Here is an 18,510-nt window from a genome sequence, read left to right on the forward strand (position 1 = left end):
AGGAATACACGGACATTCTATGGAGAGGGGAGGAGCTAGAGGAATACAAGGACATTCTATGGAGGGGGAGGAGCTAGAGGAATACAAGGACATTCTATGGAGAGGGGAGGAGCTAGAGGCAGACACAGACATTTTTCTGCAAGTTTTCCTGATACCACAGTTATAGTTCTCCATAGAACTTTATGAGCACCAACTGCTATCTCCAATCTTAGTAATGAGGAAATCTGAATTCACTGAATTACTCGTGAATGAGAACTTTGAGAATGAATGATCTGTAAAGGAGGAGAAAGAAGCAGATTTCTCTGATAAGACATATTACAAAGTTTCTTATTTTCATGTGGACTATTCATTTATGGGAAAAAAAAAAAATGACAATGCATGTATTCTGGGCTATAAATAAAACATTTTGCCATTCCGTTTTTCTGAAAATTTTACATAGTTTTGCATTTACAGGTTCTTTAAGTTTTCCTGCACATTCAACTTGTGGTCTGTGGTCATAAATCAGCTGAGAGGAGCTCAGAAAAAGACAGATAAAAGAGTTATAAATTCTTCCATTTAATCCTCAGAATAAGCTCACTGACGGAGTCTCAGTTAACTCATTCTGCTGCCAACAATAGGCATTGTAATACAGAGGATATAGAAGACAAACCGTGCAAAATTTGTAATAAAACCCAATTATAAAAATTACTTTTAGCCAAAAAGAGATAAATTTAAGTAAGAAACAAAAAATGGCGGCAACCCCTTATCCTGGTATAGTTAAATAAATGCAAAACCAAGGCAGGAGTAGAAAGCAGGGGACTTCCAAAAATCTCAAAAATGATGAAGAAATACGTCTGCGCCTACATGAAGACAGTAAGAAGGTGAAGGACAGCTCTGGAGGAAAAACTGCTGCTCTGATAAAACGCTCTGCAGGATCACTGATGTTTATGGAATTTAAAGGGGAAACTGTTGACCTTTTTTCGTTCTATTTTGCTGGCAGAAGAAATTTTGGGTGACACCAAGTAATTTTTTTCCTTGCCACGAGGACAGATAAAGTAATTCTACAGCATCAGGACCTGAGCAAACAGCTCCCCATATCTCAGCTTCCTGGACCATGTGGGAGTGTGAGATTAGGGGCTTTAAACATCCTCCAATATTCCAGAAATCTCAGAATGAAATGGTATTACAGTAAACCTATAAAACAAGAAGTAGAGAACGACCAAAAAAAACCCCCTCCGTGCTGCAGCTTTCTATTCCCCTGCACTTCCCTGACCTGTGAAATGTCTATATACGGTCACACGTAATAAAAGCTTTATTAAAGTTCTGGGGAAGCGGCCGTCACGGCTCTCTGCTCCCCCCTAATCTCTATCATAGAACCAGCCTCCATGGAAGATGGATATCGTAATAAGCCGCCGCTCCGCGTCCAACACCAGAAAACAACACCCAAACCAGCAAAAAAATAAAATACATAATAAAGAAATAAAGGTTTTATTCTGTTAAGGCATTAACAATTCATCATTTGCGTTTTCTTTTTTTTTTCTAATTCGGTTTCTTTTTTTGTCTTGTGGTTTTGTGCCATGCTCTTGAAAAAAAAAATGCTCATTATTTTCGCCTTTAACCTTTTATGCAACTTTTTAGCGAAAAAATATTATTTTTAGGGCACCATTGATTCCCGATGCTGTACATGAGAAAGGGTTACATACAGGATGCAAATATAAAACATGGTGAATAAATGAATCATGACAGACAGGTACAGAAAGTAGAGGGCCCTGCCCTCAGGGGGCTTACAGTGTTGTGGCAGCTCCGGTGGTGAGGTGACAGCTCCGGTGGTAATGAGGTGACAGCCCCGGTGGTGATGAGGTGACAGCCCCGGTGGTGGAGAGGTGGTAGCTTTGGTGGTGGTGAGGTGACAGCTTTGGAGGTGGTAAGGTAGCACTCCGGTGGTGGTGACGTGACAGCTCCGGTGGTGGTGACGTGACAGCTCGGGTGGTGGTGAGGTGGCAGCTCTGGTGGTGGAGAGGTGACAGCTCCGGTGATGATGAGATGACAGCTCCGGTGGTGGTGAGGTGGTAGCTTTGGTGGTGGTGAGGTGACAGCTCTGGTGGTGATGAGGTAGCACTCCAGTGGTGGTGAAGTGACAGCTCCGGTGGTGGTGAGGTGGCAGCTCTGGTGGTGGTGAGGTGACAGCTCTGGTGGTGGTGAGGTGGTAGCTTTGGTGGTGGTGAGGTGACAGCTTCGTGATGGTGAGGTGACAGCTCTGATGGTGGTGAGGTGACAGCTCCGATGGTGGTGAGGTGACAGCTCCGGTGGTGATGAGGTGGTAGCTTTGGTGGTGGTGAGGTGACAGCTCCGGTGGTGGTGACGTGACAGCTCCGGTGGTAGTTAGGTGACAGCTCTGGTGGTGGTGAGGTAGCAGCTCCGGTGGTGTTGAGGTGGCAGCTGTGGTGGTGGTGAAGTGGCAGCTCCGGTGGTGGTGAGGTGGCAGCTAATCTGGTAGTGATGAGGTGGCAGCTCCGGTGGTGGTGAGGTGGCAGCTCTGGTGGTGGTGAGGTAGCACTCCGGTGGTGGTGAGGTGGCAGCTGATCTGGTAGTGGTGAGGTGGCAGCTCTGGTGGTGGTGAGATGACAGCTCCGGTGGTGGTGAGGTTGCATCTTCGGTGGTGGTGACGTGACAGATACGGTAGTGGTGAGGTGACAGCTGATCTGGTAGTGGTGAGATGGCAGCTCCAATGGTGATGAGGTGGCAGCTCCGGTGGTGGTGAGGTGGCAGCTCTGGTGGTGATGAGGTGGCACTCCGGTGGTAGTGAGGTGGCAGCTGATCTGGTAGTGGTGAGGTGGCAGCTCCGATGGTGGTGAGGTGGCAGCTCCGGTAGTGGTGAGGTGACAGCTCCGGTGGTGGTGAGGTGGCAGCTCCGGGGGTGGTGAGGTGGCTTCTCCGGGGGTGATGAGGTGGCTGCCTTGGGGGTAGTGAGGTAGCAGCTTCGATGGTGGTGAGGTGGCAGCGCCGGTGCTGGTGAGGTGATAGTGGGGTCATTGCAGGCTGTAAGCTGTTCTGAAGAGGTGGGTTTTCAAGTTCCGTCTGAAGGATCCGATTGTGGCGGATAATCGGACGTGTTGAGAATTCCAGAGGATGGGGGATACTCGGGAGAAGTTTTGGAGGCGATTGGGTGAGGATGGGGGAGTATGGAGTGAGTATGGAAAAGAGAAGGAGGTTTTAGGAGGACTAGAGATTACATGTGGAAAGATATCAGGAGATTAGTTCGGAGATAAATGGACGAGAAAGGTTATGGACGGCTTTGTAGGTCAGTGTTAGTAGTTTGAACTGGATACGTTGTGGAATTGGGGGCAAATGAAGGGATTTGCAAAGGGAATAATTGGAGGAATAGCGAGGACAGAGGTGGACTTGTCGGACAGCAGAGTAAAGGACGGACTGGGGAGGTACGAGAGTGTTAGCAGGGAGGCCATTGAGGAGGATGTTGCAGTAGTCGAGGCGGGAGATGATGAGGGCGTGCACTAGCATTTTAGTAGATTGAGGGCTGAGGAAAGGACGGATTCTAGAAATATTTTTCACTTGGAGGCGGCAGGAGGTGTCAAGAGCTTGGATGTGCGGTTTGAAGGACAGGGCAGAGTCTAGGGTTACTCCAAGGCAGCGGAGCTTTAAGACGCAAGAGGATAAGAAGGAGGATATGAAAGATGGACACTCCGGGATTCTAGACAGCAGAGAGGTGACGTCTGGGCCAGAGTGGTAGAACTGAGTTTCATCAGTGTACAGATGGTACTGGAAGCCATGGGACTTTATGAGTTGTCCCAGGCCAAAGGTATAAGGAAGAGTAGGGGTCCCAGAAGAGAGCCTTGAGGAACACCGATAGACGGTGGGATGAAGAGGTGGTATGGAAATGGGAGATTCTAAATGTGCGGTTGGAGAGATATGAGAATAACCAGGAGAGGGCAAGGTCTTTGATGCCAATAGAAGAGAGGATCTGTAGTAGGAGGCAGTGGTCAACTGTGTCGAAGTCAGAAGACAAATCTAAAGAAGGAGTATAGAGAATTGTCTGTTAATTTGGCAGCAAGTAGGTTGTTAGTAATTTTGGTTAGGGCAGTTTCGGTGGAATGGTGGGGACAGGAGCCGGATTGTAGGTGGTCAAAGAGTGATTTGGATTAGAGGTGGGTGGAAAGTTCAGCATGGACATGCTGTTCGAGGAGTTTGGAGGCGAACGAGAGCAGCAATATGGGACAATATCTGGATGTAGAGGTCGGGTTGAGGAATCGTTTCTTCAGGATAGGTGTGATCGTGTCATGTTTTAAAGCAGAAGGAAAGGTACCAGAAGTTAGCGATAGGTTGAAGAGATAGGTTAGGGTTGGGATAAGCCTGGTGGTGAGGTTGGGGAGGAGGTGGGATGGGATTGGGGTCGAGTACGCAAGTGGTGAGGTGCGCTTTGGAGAGGAGATGAGTAAGCTCTCCATCAGTGATGGTGGGGAGGAATGTTACGGGGGAGGGGAAGTGGCCTGTTGTACATAGGGGTTGTGGTGGATGGGTAGTAAAGATTTGAAAAAAATTGCATGTTTCGCTAAAATGTTAGAAACATTTTTCAGTTTTGCAAAAAAAAATTCAGAGCATAAAATCATTCCATCTGGGGGGAGGTGGTTGGAGGACATTTAAGCAAAAAAAAAAAAAAGCAAAGAAACCCCAAACTCTTCCCACAATAACGAACATAAAAAAACAGGCAAAAACGTATAATATAGACTTAAAAGAAGACGCAGATCAAAAGAAGAATAAGATGCAAATGCAAAATAAGTGAAAAACACCAAAAACTAAACTAAATAAAAGCACAAATCCAATAATGAATGAGGTCCATGTCATAAGGGGGGCCCCATGGACGGGACCAACATAGGTGTAGTTTGATACTACGTTCTGCCTTTCTTTTGCCTTTGCTTCTTTCTGATGTACAATGTGTATACAGCCCATGTGAAGACTTATGTGTCACAGGTGTGTCAGAGGTGACAGACAGTCGCCCTGCTGTTGGTTGCAGGAGATCTCTACGTTTGGCATTACAGACATCTTTTTAGAGGCTGTCTCTAGGACCCAGCGGCTACCTCCCTCTGGCTAATTAACACCCTGCCTGGGTGTATAAATACCTGCTGTGTTTCAGAGGGAGGTGCCGGTGATATTCATTACTACTTGTGAAAGCTTTAGCAAGAGCAGTACTTCATCCTCTCTGGAGCTTGAGGACGTGTGCGCATTTGTCTGGAGTTTGTCTAAAGCTAAGCAATTTCCCCCTGTTTGTCCACCCCTGTTGTCTATAGTGTTTAGTGGAGATCGACTAGTGCTCATCTCCTCCCTTCCCTAGCTTTAGCCATAAGCCAGGGAAAGACAGGGCGAGGTACGCATGCGGAGATTGGTGAAGAGCCAATACAGGGACGTTAGGGGAGACAGGGTGACGCTAGATCAACCTAGGAGGTCTCCACTTCCCCTTTCCCTAGAGTCTGGGCTCCCTTTCCCTCTTCCCTTTGTGTTGCACTAACTCTTTCCCACACCTTGCGTGACATATGTGTCTCTATAGATCCTGCAGTCATGCTCCCTTTCCCACCTGCTCCCTACTTCTTGATATCTTACATTCAGGAAATTAGCAAGAAGAAGGGGACACAAAGATAAAGATTCAGACTACAATTTAACAAATATCATTTCAAAAATCTCTCGTTTTGTGTATACAGCATTTATGTATATCCATGGTAACGGACTACAAAAAAAAGCCTGCGTAGTCAGATCCTGAAGCCATTTTTCCTTACATCTTTGCCTTGTTTTTTGCTGCCTTTCCCTTAGTATATTGTGCTTTGCTGATAAATTAAATGTAGGTTAGAGAAAAGTATGGAAGATGACTGCAGGGTCAGACTACACAGGGTTTGTTTGTAGTCTGTAACCATAGAGACACATGGGTTTGTATAAGAGCTGTAGACACAAAACGGTAAAGTACTTTTCACCAAAACTATTTGCAAAGTTGCTTCATTTTTTATTTTAGATTCATCGAAGCAATACAAAAAGAAGAAGATATGTTTCTTTACGGCCATATAACGGTATACCTGAATACTAAAGCCGCTGTGACGGGAAGAGGTCCAGGAACTGATCACAATCCAAAGGCTTTACAGAGCTGTGAGGATATCCCCGAGCTCGTGGTATAAATCCAGTGTCATCAAAAAAGAATCTGGAAGAACAAGGAAAGATTTAATGCTCAGGCTGCAAATACCTTCATTATAAGAACAGGACATAATAGATATAGTATAGAGAAAGAGTGAGAGAGCTCATCAGTCCATCCAGCCTACTGAGCAGTGTGTGATCATAGCAGCAGCAGGGAGGAAGGATGTTGAGCCTCTGTCAATCTGTCTAGGTGGGCAGAAATTAAGCAGCAGGGAGGAGGAGCACTGAGGAGCTGTCAGTCAGTCTAGGTGGGCAGAGATTAAACAGCAGGGAGGAGGAGCACTGAGCTGTTAGTCAGTCTAGGTGGGCAGAGATTAAGCAGCAGGGAGGAGGAGCACTGAGGAGCTGTCAGTCAGTCTAAGTGGATGGAGATTTAGCAGCTGCAGAGCATGGTCACTGAGGAGTTGCTAATCAGGATAGATGGGTGGAATTTCAGCAGCAGTGGGGAGGAACACTGAGGTGCAGTTTATCAACCTAGGTGGGTAGAAATTAAGCAGCAGGGAGGAGAGACATTGAGAACTGTCAATCAGGCTAGGTGGGTGGAGATTCTTTAGCACAGGGAGTAGGGACACTGAGGAGCAGTCAGTCAGTCTAGATGGGTGGAGATTCAGCAGCACAGGAAGGAGGAACACTGAGGAGCTGTCAATCAGGTTAGCTGGGTGAAGATTCAGCAGCAGGGACTAGGGACATTCAGAAGCTGTCAATTAGTCTAGGTCGGTAGAGATTCTGCAGCACAGAGAGGAGGGATGCTGAGGAGCTGTCAGTCTAGATGGGTGGAGATTCAGCAGCACAGGAAGGAGGAACACTGAGGAGCTGTCAATCAGACTAGGTGGGTAGAGATTCTGCAGCATAGGGAGGAGGGACATTTAGAATCTGTCAATCAGGCCGGGTGGGTGGGGATTCAGCAGCATGGAAGAGGAACATTGATAAGCTGTCAATCAATCAAGGATTATACAGCCATTCTGACATGCATTTCCAAAGAAAGTACACCAGCCTCATCAGGTCTTAGAAATCTATTTAATAATATATGCAACTTATTTTGTGAAATCTGACGACAAATCAATTTAAAAATACCCGATAAAGTGCACCTCCAACCAAAAATAAAGAGGCAGCCGAAGACTCCCAAGTGAATGAGTGCAGTTACTCAGCTGTGTGACCCTCCTTCCTTCAGGGTGTAGGACAGGCCATTTTAGCTCTCATTAGATATCTCAATACATAGAGAAAATGTAGAAACTATTGTGTGGCCATGAATACAATATAAACCTACAAGGGACTACACAACAACAATATCCTCAATAAAATATATGTTTTACTGGTTATATAATTAAAACCAGAGAAAGGAATATAAGCAACAGGTGGGAGAAAACAACAAGGCAGGGGACAGATGTAAAGTGTGCCGTGGTGCTGCTTGCGGTAAGGATAAATGCTATAATATAAGAATACATATAAGAATACAATGCCAAAATACATATTACCTACATACAGGTGGAAGATGTACTTACTGCTGCACAAATAAATAGGGAAATATGGCAGTGCCAAACTATGAGTATAGGTAATGGTAGTTAGTAGATGACAAATAGAAAACTAAATAGAACGCAATTAGTGAATACCTAGGTACAGAGAAATATACCATTATGCAAGAAAGTGCCAATGTGCTGGTAAAGTGACAATGCATACGAAACGTTTGCAGCAGGCGAGTGCAAAAATGCCCTGTCAATGTAATCAGTGAATAGATGGAGAATGTGCCATCGTGCTATTAAAGTGGCAGTGCATATTACAGCAAAAGTATTGGCAAAGGTAGAAGTTAGCAGTAAAAAACGCAAATGTAAATGTTAGCGTAACCGAAGTGCACTGCTAAAGTGGCAGTGCATAGTACTATAGAAAGACATGTAAGTAGAAATAACAAAAAGTAATTTACATACCGCAGCAGACAGAAGTAACGGTGTCCACACAGCCTGGGTCCCGACGCGCGTTTCGCTGCCAAAAGAAGGGCTTTAACGAGGGATCCCTCATTTTGTTATTTCTACTTACATGCCTTTCTATCCTTACCGCAAACAGTACCACGGCACACTTTACATCAGTCCCCTGCCTTGTTGTTTTTTCCCACCTATTGCTTATATTCCTTTCTCTGGTTTTAATTATATAACCAATAAAACGTATATTTTATTGCGCATATTGTTTTTGTGTAGTCCCTTATAGGTTTATATACTCATTAGATATCTGTTTTAGTGACCTAGAGGATCTCTCCCTACCCTCTCTTAGCTCCTCTTGGTCGTCATTTATGGGGAGCCCTTTTCTCCCCACTTCTATTCTGGAACAAAAACTTCAAAAGCTGCAAAATCTTGCACAAAAATTTGTGACTTTTCTATCCCAATTTTCTATCTTAAAGTGATGTATTGTGCAGGATCTAAGGGGCGTAACATAACATAGGAATTCATTTTTGCTGTTCTTCTCCCTGGGTCATGCTCCGCTCCTTTAAGTGCTTCTCCAGTATACGAGGAGTCATAGACGAGTGTTATAAAAAGTTTTTGCTATGGTAACAATTTTCTATCGGTGGTGGTCCGAGAGCTGAGAGCTCTCCAATTGCTCTACCCTTTTGGATTTTTGGCTTTGACACAAACAAGATTCTTTGTAACCAAAAACAGCGCCACTCCTGTGCACAGGTGATGTGTGGCATTACAGTTCAGCCCCTTTAACTTCAATGGACTTGAGTTGCATTATCAAACACAATCGAGAAAGAAACAGCGCCACTTTTTCCCTTAGTCCGTGAGTGGTATGACAGCATTCTAGTTGTACTACCATTTGCATTCCAGTTTTTGTTGCATTCCAGTTGCAATACCAGATGCAGCCTATTCAGAAAGGTGGCACTGTTTCCTTTTCCTGATCCTGAGCAATCCTTAAAGGGGTTATCCAATATTAAAAGTTATACTCAGTCCATAGTGCAATCCTTGGATATCTCAAGGCAGTTCCATAAACAATGAATGGAGCAAATATATTCATGCATCCCTTAGGATACGCCCGTTCTTGGAAATGCTGGGGCTCAGCGGTCGGATCAGTAAATTATCCCCTCTCGAACTTTTCATACACACATTCATACATAAAAAACTAATATCATTGATTTAAAACCGGAATACCCCTTTAAGAATATCCTATAGCGTCCCGTATATACAGTAGGGATGGCTGAGCCCCCTGTTATAGGACCGTCTCTGTATATTATATTTACAATCTCTGATAACAATAATCCGCACCGCAGACCTGCGCTCTGAGTGTTTATCTCATTTTATTCAATTTTGCAGACGAGTTAATTGTGTCGAGGCGACAGACAGAGCGCAGCAGCCGTGCGTGGGAGCCGCCATCCATTCCCTCTGGATGCTGCTGCGCTCTGGAGCATCAGCACATACACAAGGAGCAGCAGTCTCGTTATTTACCCGAGAAATGGCAGCAATGCCAATCTGCAGAATCATCCAAGAATTGTGACACAGCCCAGATTATCCGCAGGTGCACAGATTAGCAGATTATTACAGATACATAGAGGAAACTCATCCGTGAATCTGAAGAAAATAAACCCATTGCCATCAGTCCCCCCCTAGTGCGGCTCACACCCTATACCACATTCATACCACATACTAGCACCTGACCAGTTGGGAACTAAAAGATCAGCCTTTGTACCCTGATCAACAGATCCCCCCTCCATAGTATGATGACCCCACAGTTCCCTAAAGAGTATAATGCTCCCACAACCCTCCCGCACACATACACTATGATGACCCCAAAGCCCTCCAAACAGCATTATGCCCTCAGAGCCCCCAACATAGTATGATAGTCCTCACAGCCCCCAACATAGTAAAATGGCCCCCATAGCTCCCAACACACAGTATAATGTCCTTACAGTAGTATGATGGTCCCTATAGGTCACCACACACAGTATGTTCTCCTTACAGTAGTGTAATGCCCCCCATAGCTCCCCATACACAGTATGATGTACTTACAGTAGTATGATGGCCCCCATAGCTCCCAACACACAGTATGATGTACTTACAGTAGTATAATGCTACCCATACCTACCCACACACAGTATGATGTCCTTACAGTAGTGTAATGCCCCCCATAGCTCCCCACACACAGTATGATGTCCTTACAGTAGTGTAATGCCCCCCATACCTCCCAACACACAGTATGATGTCCTTACAGTAGTATGATGGCCCTCATACCTCCCAACACACAGTATGATGTCCTTACAGTAGTATGATGGCCCCCATAGCTCCCTACACACAGTATGATGTTCTTACAGTAGTATGATGGCCCCCATAGCTCCCCACACCGTATGTCATTACAGTAGTATGATGGCTCCCTACACACCGTATGATGTTCTTACAGTAGCATGATGGCCCCCATAGCTCCCTACACACAGTATGATGTCATTACAGTAGTATGATGGCCCCTATAGCTCCCTACACACAGTATGATGTCCTTAAAGTAGTATGATGGCCTCCATAGCTCCCCACACACAGTATGATGTCCTTACAGTAGTATGATGGCCCCCATAGCTCACTACGCACAGTATGATGTCCTTACAGTAGTATGATGGCCCCCATAGCTCCCCACACACAGTATGATGTCCTTACAGTAGTATGATGGCCCCCATAGCTCCCCACACACAGTATGATGTCCTTACAGTAGTATGATGGCCCCCCATAGCTCCCCAAACACAGTATAATGTTCTTGCAGTAGTATGATAGCCCCCATTGCTCACCGCACACAGTATGATGTCTTTACAGTAGTATGATGGCCCCCATAGCTCCCCACACACAGTATGATGTCCTTACAGTAGTATTATGGTCCCCCTAGCTCCCCACACACAGTATGATGTTCTTACAGTAGTATGATGGCCCCCATAGCTTCCTACACACCGTATGATGTTCCTACAGTAGTATGATGGCCCCCATAGCTCCCCACACCGTATGATGTTCTTACAGTAGTATGATGGCTCTCTACACACCGTATGTTCTTACAGTAGTATGATGACCCCTATAGCTCCCTACACAAACTATGATGGCCTTACAGTAGTATGATGGCCTTACAGTAGTATGATGGCCCCTATAGCTCCCTACACACAGTATGATGTCCTTACAGTAGTATGATGGCCCCCATAGCTCCCCACGCACAGTATGATGTCATTAAAGTAGTATGATGGCCCCCATAGCTCCCCACCCCCAGTATGATGTCCTTACAGTAGTATGATGGCCCCCATAGCTCCCTACACACAGTATGATGTACTTACAGTAGTATGATGGCTCCCTACACACCGTATGATGTTCTTACAGTAGCATGATGGCCCTCATAGCTCCCTACACACAGTATGATGTCCTTACAGTAGTATGATGGCCCCTATAGCTCCCTACACTCAGTATGATGTCCTTACAGTAGTATGATGGCCCCCATAGCTCCCTACACACAGTATGATATCCTTACAGTAGTATGATGGCCCCTATAGCTCCCTACACTCAGTATGATGTCCTTACAGTAGTATGATGGCCCCCATAGCTCCCCACGCACAGTATAATGTCCTTACAGTAATATGATGGCCCTCATAGCTCCTCACACACAGTATGATGTCCTTAAAGTAGTATGATGGCCCCCATATCTCTCTACCACAGTATGATGTCCTTACAGTAGTATGATGGTCCCCATTGCTCCCCACACACAGTATGATGTCCTTACAGTAGTATAATGCCCCCCATACCTACCCACACACAGTATGCTGTCCATACAGTAGTATGATGGCCCCCAGAGCTCCCCACACACAATATGATATCCTTACAGTAGTATGATAGTCCCCATAGCTCCCCACACAGTATCATGTCCTTACAGTAGTATGATGGCCCCCATAGCTCCCCACGCACAGTATGATGTCATTAAAGTAGTATGATGGCCCCCATAGCTCCCCATCCCCAGTATGATGTCCTTACAGTAGTATGATGGCCCCCATAGCTCCCCACACACAGTATGATGTCCTTCAAGTAGTATGATGGCCCCCATAGCTCCCCACACACAGTATGATGTCCTTACAGTAGTATGATGGCCCCCATAGCTCCCTATGCACAGTATGATGTCCTTACAGTAGTATGATGGATCCCTACACACCGTAAGATGTTCTTACAGTAGCATGATGGCCCCTATAGCTCCCTACACACAGTATGATGTCCTTACAGTAGTATGATGGCCCCCATAGCTCCCCACGCACAGTATGTCCTTGAAGTAGTATGGTGGCCCCCATAGCTCTCTACACACAGTATGATGTCCTTACAGTAGTATGATGGCCCCTATAGCTCCCTACACACAGTATGATGTCCTTACAGGAGTATGATGGCCCCCATAGCTCCCCACGCACAGTATGTCCTTGAAGTAGTATGATGGCCCCCATAGCTCCCTACACACAGTATGATGTCCTTACAGTAGTATGATGGCCCCCATAGCTCCCTACACACAGTATGTTGTCTTTACAGTAGTATGATGGCCCCCATAGCTCCCCATACACAGTATGATGTCCTTACAGTAGTATGATGGCTCCCATAGCTCCCCACACACAGTATGATATCCTTAAAGTAGTATTATGGTCCCCCTAGCTCCCCACACACAGTATGATGTCCGTACAGTAGTATAATGCCCCCCATACCTACCCACACACAGTATGATGTCCTTACAGTAGTATAATGCCCCCCATAGCTCCCTACCACAGTATGATGTCCTTACAGTAGTATAATGCCCCCCATAGCTCCCTACCACAGTATGATGTCCTTACAGTAGTATGATGGCCCCCATAGCTCCCCTCCCCACACACAGTATGATGTCCTTATAGTAGTATGATGGCCCCTATAGCTTCCCACACACAGTATGATGACCTTACAGTACAGTCATGGCCAAAAGTTTTGAGAATGACACCAAAATGATATTTTCACATGATCTGCTGGCCTCTGGTTTTTATTAGTGTTTGTCTGATGTTTATATCACATACAGAAATATAATTGCAATCATATTATGAGTACCAATAGGTTATATTGACAGTTAGAATGAGTTAATGCAGCAAGTCAATATTTGCAGTGTTGCCCCTTCTTCTTCAAGACCTCTGTAATTCTCCCTGGCATGCTCTCAATCAACTTTTGGACCAAATCCTGACAAATAGCAGTCCATTCTTGCATAATCAATGCTTGCATTTTGCCAGAATTTGTTGGTTTTTGTTTGTCCACCCGTCTCTTGATGATTGACCACAAGTTCTCAATGGGATTAAGATCTGGGGAGTTTCCAGGCCATGGATCCAAAATCTCTATGTTTTGTTCCATGAGCCGTTTAGTTATCACCTTTGCTTTATGGCAAGGTGCTCCATCATGCTGGAAAAGGCATTGTTGGGCGCCAAACTGCTCTTGGACGGTTGGGAGAAGTTGCTCTTGGAGGACATTCTGGTACCATTCTTTATTCATGGCTGTGTTTTTAGGCAAGACTGTGAGTGAGCCGATTCCCTTGGCTGAGAAGCAACCCCACACATGAATGGTTTCACGATGCTTTACAGTTGGCATGAGACAAGACTGGTGGTAGCGCTCACCTCTTCTTCTCCGAATAAGCTGTTTTCCAGATGTCCCAAACAATCGAAAAGGGGATTCATCAGAGAAAATGACTTTGCCCCAGTCCTCAGCAGTCCACTCCCTGTACCTTTTGCAGAATATCAGTCGGTCCCTGATGTTTTTTCTGGAGAGAAGTGGCTTCTTTGCTGCCCTCCTTGAAACCAGCCCTTGCTCAAAGAGTCTCCGCCTCACAGTGCGTGCAGAAGCACTCACACCAGCCTGCTGCCATTCCTGAGCAAGCTCGGCACTGCTGGTAGTCCGATACCGCAGCTGAAACAGTTTTAAGATACGGTCCTGGCGCTTGCTGGTCTTTCTTGGGCGCCTTGGAGCCTTTTTGACAACAATGGAAGCTCTCTCCTTGAAGTTCTTGATGATGCGATAGATTGTTGACTGAGGTGCAATCTTTGTAGCTGCGATACTCTTCCCTGTTAGGCCATTTTTGTGCAGTGCAATGATGGCTGCATGTGTTTCTTTAGAGATAACCATGGTTAACTGAAGAGAAACAATGATACCAAGAACCAGCCTCCTTTTAAAGTGTCCAGTGATGTCATTCTTACTTAATCATGACTGATTGATCGCCAGCCCTGTCCTCATCAACACCCACACTTGTGTTAATGGATCAATCACTAAAACGATGTTAGCTGCTCCTTTTAAGGCACGACTGCAATGATGTTGAAATGTGTTTTGGGGGTTAAAGTTCATTTTCTGGGCAAATATTGACTTTGCAAGTACAGTAATTGCTGTTAAGCTGATCACTCTTTGACAGGAGTATATGCAAATTGCCATTACAAAAAATGAAGCAGTAAACTTTGGAAAAATTACTATTTGTCTCATTCTCAATACTTTTGGCCATGACTGTAGTATAATGCCCCCCATAGCTCCCTACCACAGTATGATGTACTTACAGTAGTATAATGCATCCCATAGCTCCCCATACACAGTATGATGTCCTTACAGTAGTATGATGGCCCCCATAGCTCCCCATACACATTATGATGTCCTTACAGTAGTATGATGGCTCCCATAGCTCCCCACACACAGTATGATGTCCTTACAGCCCCCCACAATTATGATGGTCCTCACAGCCCCCAACATAGTAAGATGCCCTCACAGTCCCCCAAACAATATGATGATCCCACAGCCCTCCAAACATTATCATGCCCTCACAGCCCTCCCCCTCTCACACACAATATGAATGTCCTCACAGCCCCCAACATAGTATGATGCCCCCCATAGCTCCCCACACACAGTATGATGTCTTCACGGTTTCCAGCACTTCAGCTATAAAGGTCCGCGGGCCAGACAGGAACAGCTAAAGAGCCGGATGGGGCCCACAGGCGGCACTTCTTGCCCAAGTCTGGTATAAGGGCAGCCTGTAACTCCTGGTGTCAATTAATGATGTAACCAAAATTCAGTATATTGGATTTTACCATTCCTAATCCTTTGGCCACCTTTGATGCTTATCTTCCAGTTCTACAGTGCTCAGCGAGAGAGTACATCTCTTTTGAAAACTAATATTTTAATTAATATCTCAATGAACATAAGAACAATTTCCAAAATGTTGACAAGACTGAGTTTCATAGAACATTTCTTTTTAACACATAACATGAAAGTAAGGTTAATCTTTAGCTTTACCCAAATTAGTTGATACAAAAATGAGTACACTCCATATCAAAAACTACTACATCCAGTATTTCGTACAGTATTTTGCATTGCCTCCAGGATTTTTAAGCACAGTCAAAGTCTGCTAGGCCGGAAATGATCAAGTTGGTGACACACTGCAACATCTATCTTTTTCTATTCTTCAAGAATGAGCTCTTTTACAGCCTGAATGCTGGATGGAGAGTGATGACAACTTGTCTATTCACAATTCCCCATAGGTGCTCGATTAGGTTCAGATCAGGAGACACTTGGCCACTGAGTCATGTTCACCCTAATCTTCTTCAGAAATGCAACAGAGTTTTGGATCATTTTTATGTTGGAGAAATGCTCGTCTACCAAGTGCATGGAGTGATGGCGGCATCTTGCCTCTCACTATAGAGCAGAACATCTGTGAATTCATAATATCATCAATGACATGTAGCCTCCGACACCAGCACGCATGCAGCCCCACATAAGGACACGGCACCACCATGTCTCACTGTAGGTATGAGGCATTTTTCTTTGTATTCCTCACCTTTGCGATGTCATACAATTTTGAAGCCATCAGTTACAAAAACATTTCTCTTGGTCTCATCTCTCCAGAGTTTGGAGTCCCCGTAGTGTCCATAGTTTTTGGCTTAGGCCCTGGCACGTTGTAGGAGGCATTTTTGTGCATGGGCTTAATGAGAGGCTTCCTTCATGAACAATGCATGTCGTTCCTCTGCAGTGTACGCTGTATTGTGTCACGGGAAACACTCACCCCAGTTTGGCTTTCTACTTCTTTAGCTAACGGTAATGAACTTGCATCTCCATTTTCTTTAACCTTTTTCATGAAAAGACGCTTTGGTTTAGGTGTTGCGTTCCTTGTTCGGACTAGATATCTCTGTGAGATGGTGGCACTTCCATCTTTGTTACATTTTTGTGTCACTTTTGCTCCAGAATCTGACTGATACTTAAAGCTTTGCTGATCTTTAAACTTCACCTTTCTTTTGTAAAGAAATAATTTTCTTTCTTTGGTCTTGTGACATTTCTCTTCCATGTGGTGCCATTGCTGACAGCACTAAATGGGAAGGGGATTTCTTTGTGAAGTACCAGGCTTTTATAGTTGCCTCTCTGCTATGTACCAGTGTAATAAATGATCAGATGTATCTGTGGTTGAATTATTGTTAATTAGAATTTTGTAGTCTAAACTTTAACCTTGCTTTTAAGTCCTTCATTGTGGTGTACTCATTTTGGCAATATGGTCTTGAATAAATTTGTTAGAAAAATTACTTTTTTGGGGTGCACAAAATAACAAATCTTGTTTGCAATCAATGCATAGAAAATGTTGATTCTAAAAAAAAAAAAAAACTAAAGGTTTTCCGACAAATTTGAGCAACATCATTGGGTTAAAGGCATCATTATTCAGGCTTTATGATTCATCTACTCGGATGTGGCAGATTTTAGTTGTTAGCCATTGTGTTTTAATGACCAATCACTGACAAATAATGACTTTGCTACAATCTTTTCCAGTATTGTAAGAAAATCATCTGTAGCCAATTGTCGTGATTTGTTAGCATTTTTCCATGGTCAGCGCTACAGGATATAATATCAGCATAATAAGTAGTTATATTCTTGTACATAGGAGCAGTATTATAGTAGTTATATTCTTGTATATAGGAGCAGTATTATAGTAGTTATATTCTTGTACATAGGGGCAATATTATAGTAGTTATATTCTTGTACATAGGGGGCAGTATTATAGTAGTTATATTCTTGTATATAGGAGCAGTATTATAGTAGTTATATTCTTGTATATAGGAGCAGTATTATAGTAGTTATATTCTTGTACATAGGGAGCAGTATTATAGTAGTTATATCCTTGTACATAGGAGCAGTAGTATAGTAGTTATATTCTTGTACATAGGAGCAGTATTATAGTAGTTATATTCTTGTATATAGGAGCAGTATTATAGTAGTTATATTCTTGTACATAGGGGCAATATTATAGTAGTTATATTCTTGTACATAGGGGGCAGTATTATAGTAGTTATATTCTTGTATATAGGAGCAGTATTATAGTAGTTATATTCTTGTATATAGGAGCAGTATTATAGTAGTTATATTCTTGTACATAGGGGGCAGTATTATAGTAGTTATATTCTTGTACACAGGAGCAGTATTAAAGTAGTTATATTCTTGTACATAGAGGGCAGTATTATAGTAGTTATATTCTTGTACATAGGGGGCAGTATTATAGTAGTTATATTCTTGTACATAGGAGCAGTATTATAGTAGTTATATTCTTGTACACAGGAGCAGTATTATAGTAGTAATATTCTTGTACATAGGGAGCAGTATTATAGTAGTTATATTCTTGTATATAGGAGCAGTATTATAGTAGTTATATTCTTGTACATAGGGGGCAGTATTATAGTAGTTATATTCTTGTATATAGGAGCAGTATTATAGTAGTTATATTCTTGTACATAGGGGGCAGTATTATAGTAGTTATATTCTTGTACATTGGAGGCAGTATTATAGTAGTTATATTCTTGTACATAGGGGGCAGTATTATAGTAGTTATATTCTTGCACTTAGGGGCAGTATTATAGTAGTTATATTCTTGTACATAGGGGGCAGTATTATAGTAGTTATATTCTTATACATAGGAGCAGTATTATAGTAGTTATATTCCTGTACATAGGGAGCAGTATTATAGTAGTTATATTATTGTACATAGGGGCAGTATTATAGTAGTTATATTCTTGTACATAGGAGCAGTATTATACTAGTTATATTCTTGTACATAGGAGCAGTATTATAGTAGTTATATTCTTGTACAAAGGAGCAGTATTATAGTAGTTATATTCTTGTACATAGGGGCAGTATTATAGTAGTTATATTCTTGTACATAGGGGGCAGTATTATAGTAGTTATATTCTTGTACACAGGGGCAGTATTATAGTAGTTATATTCTTGTACATAGGAGTAGTATTATAGTAGTTATATTCTAGTACATAGGGGCAGTATTATAGTAGTTATATTCTTGTACATAGGGGCAGTATTATAGTAGTTATATTCTTGTACATAGGGGCAG

The 18,510-nt window shown here is 43.6% G+C and overlaps 1 protein-coding gene across 7 annotated transcripts in view; it reads right to left on the bottom strand.

Annotated features, from left to right (window-relative positions):
• Positions 1–18,510, bottom strand: part of CYRIB (CYFIP related Rac1 interactor B) — a 205,751-nt gene that overhangs the window by 96,994 nt on the left and 90,247 nt on the right. For 4 of the 7 annotated variants that reach the window (XM_073679888.1, XM_073679886.1, XM_073679881.1 and 1 more), the window contains exon 2: positions 6,057–6,178. The exons of the other annotated variants lie outside the window; for them this stretch is intronic. The gene's annotated coding sequence lies outside the window, so the exon portion shown is untranslated. The remainder of the gene's footprint in view (positions 1–6,056; positions 6,179–18,510) is intronic. 7 annotated transcript variants of the gene reach the window in all.

The sequence above is a fragment of the Phyllobates terribilis genome, unplaced genomic scaffold (assembly GCF_046119375.1).
Source record: "Phyllobates terribilis strain yellow unplaced genomic scaffold, ASM4611937v1 Scaffold_4__5_contigs__length_816908805, whole genome shotgun sequence".
NCBI lineage: Eukaryota > Metazoa > Chordata > Amphibia > Anura > Dendrobatidae > Phyllobates > Phyllobates terribilis.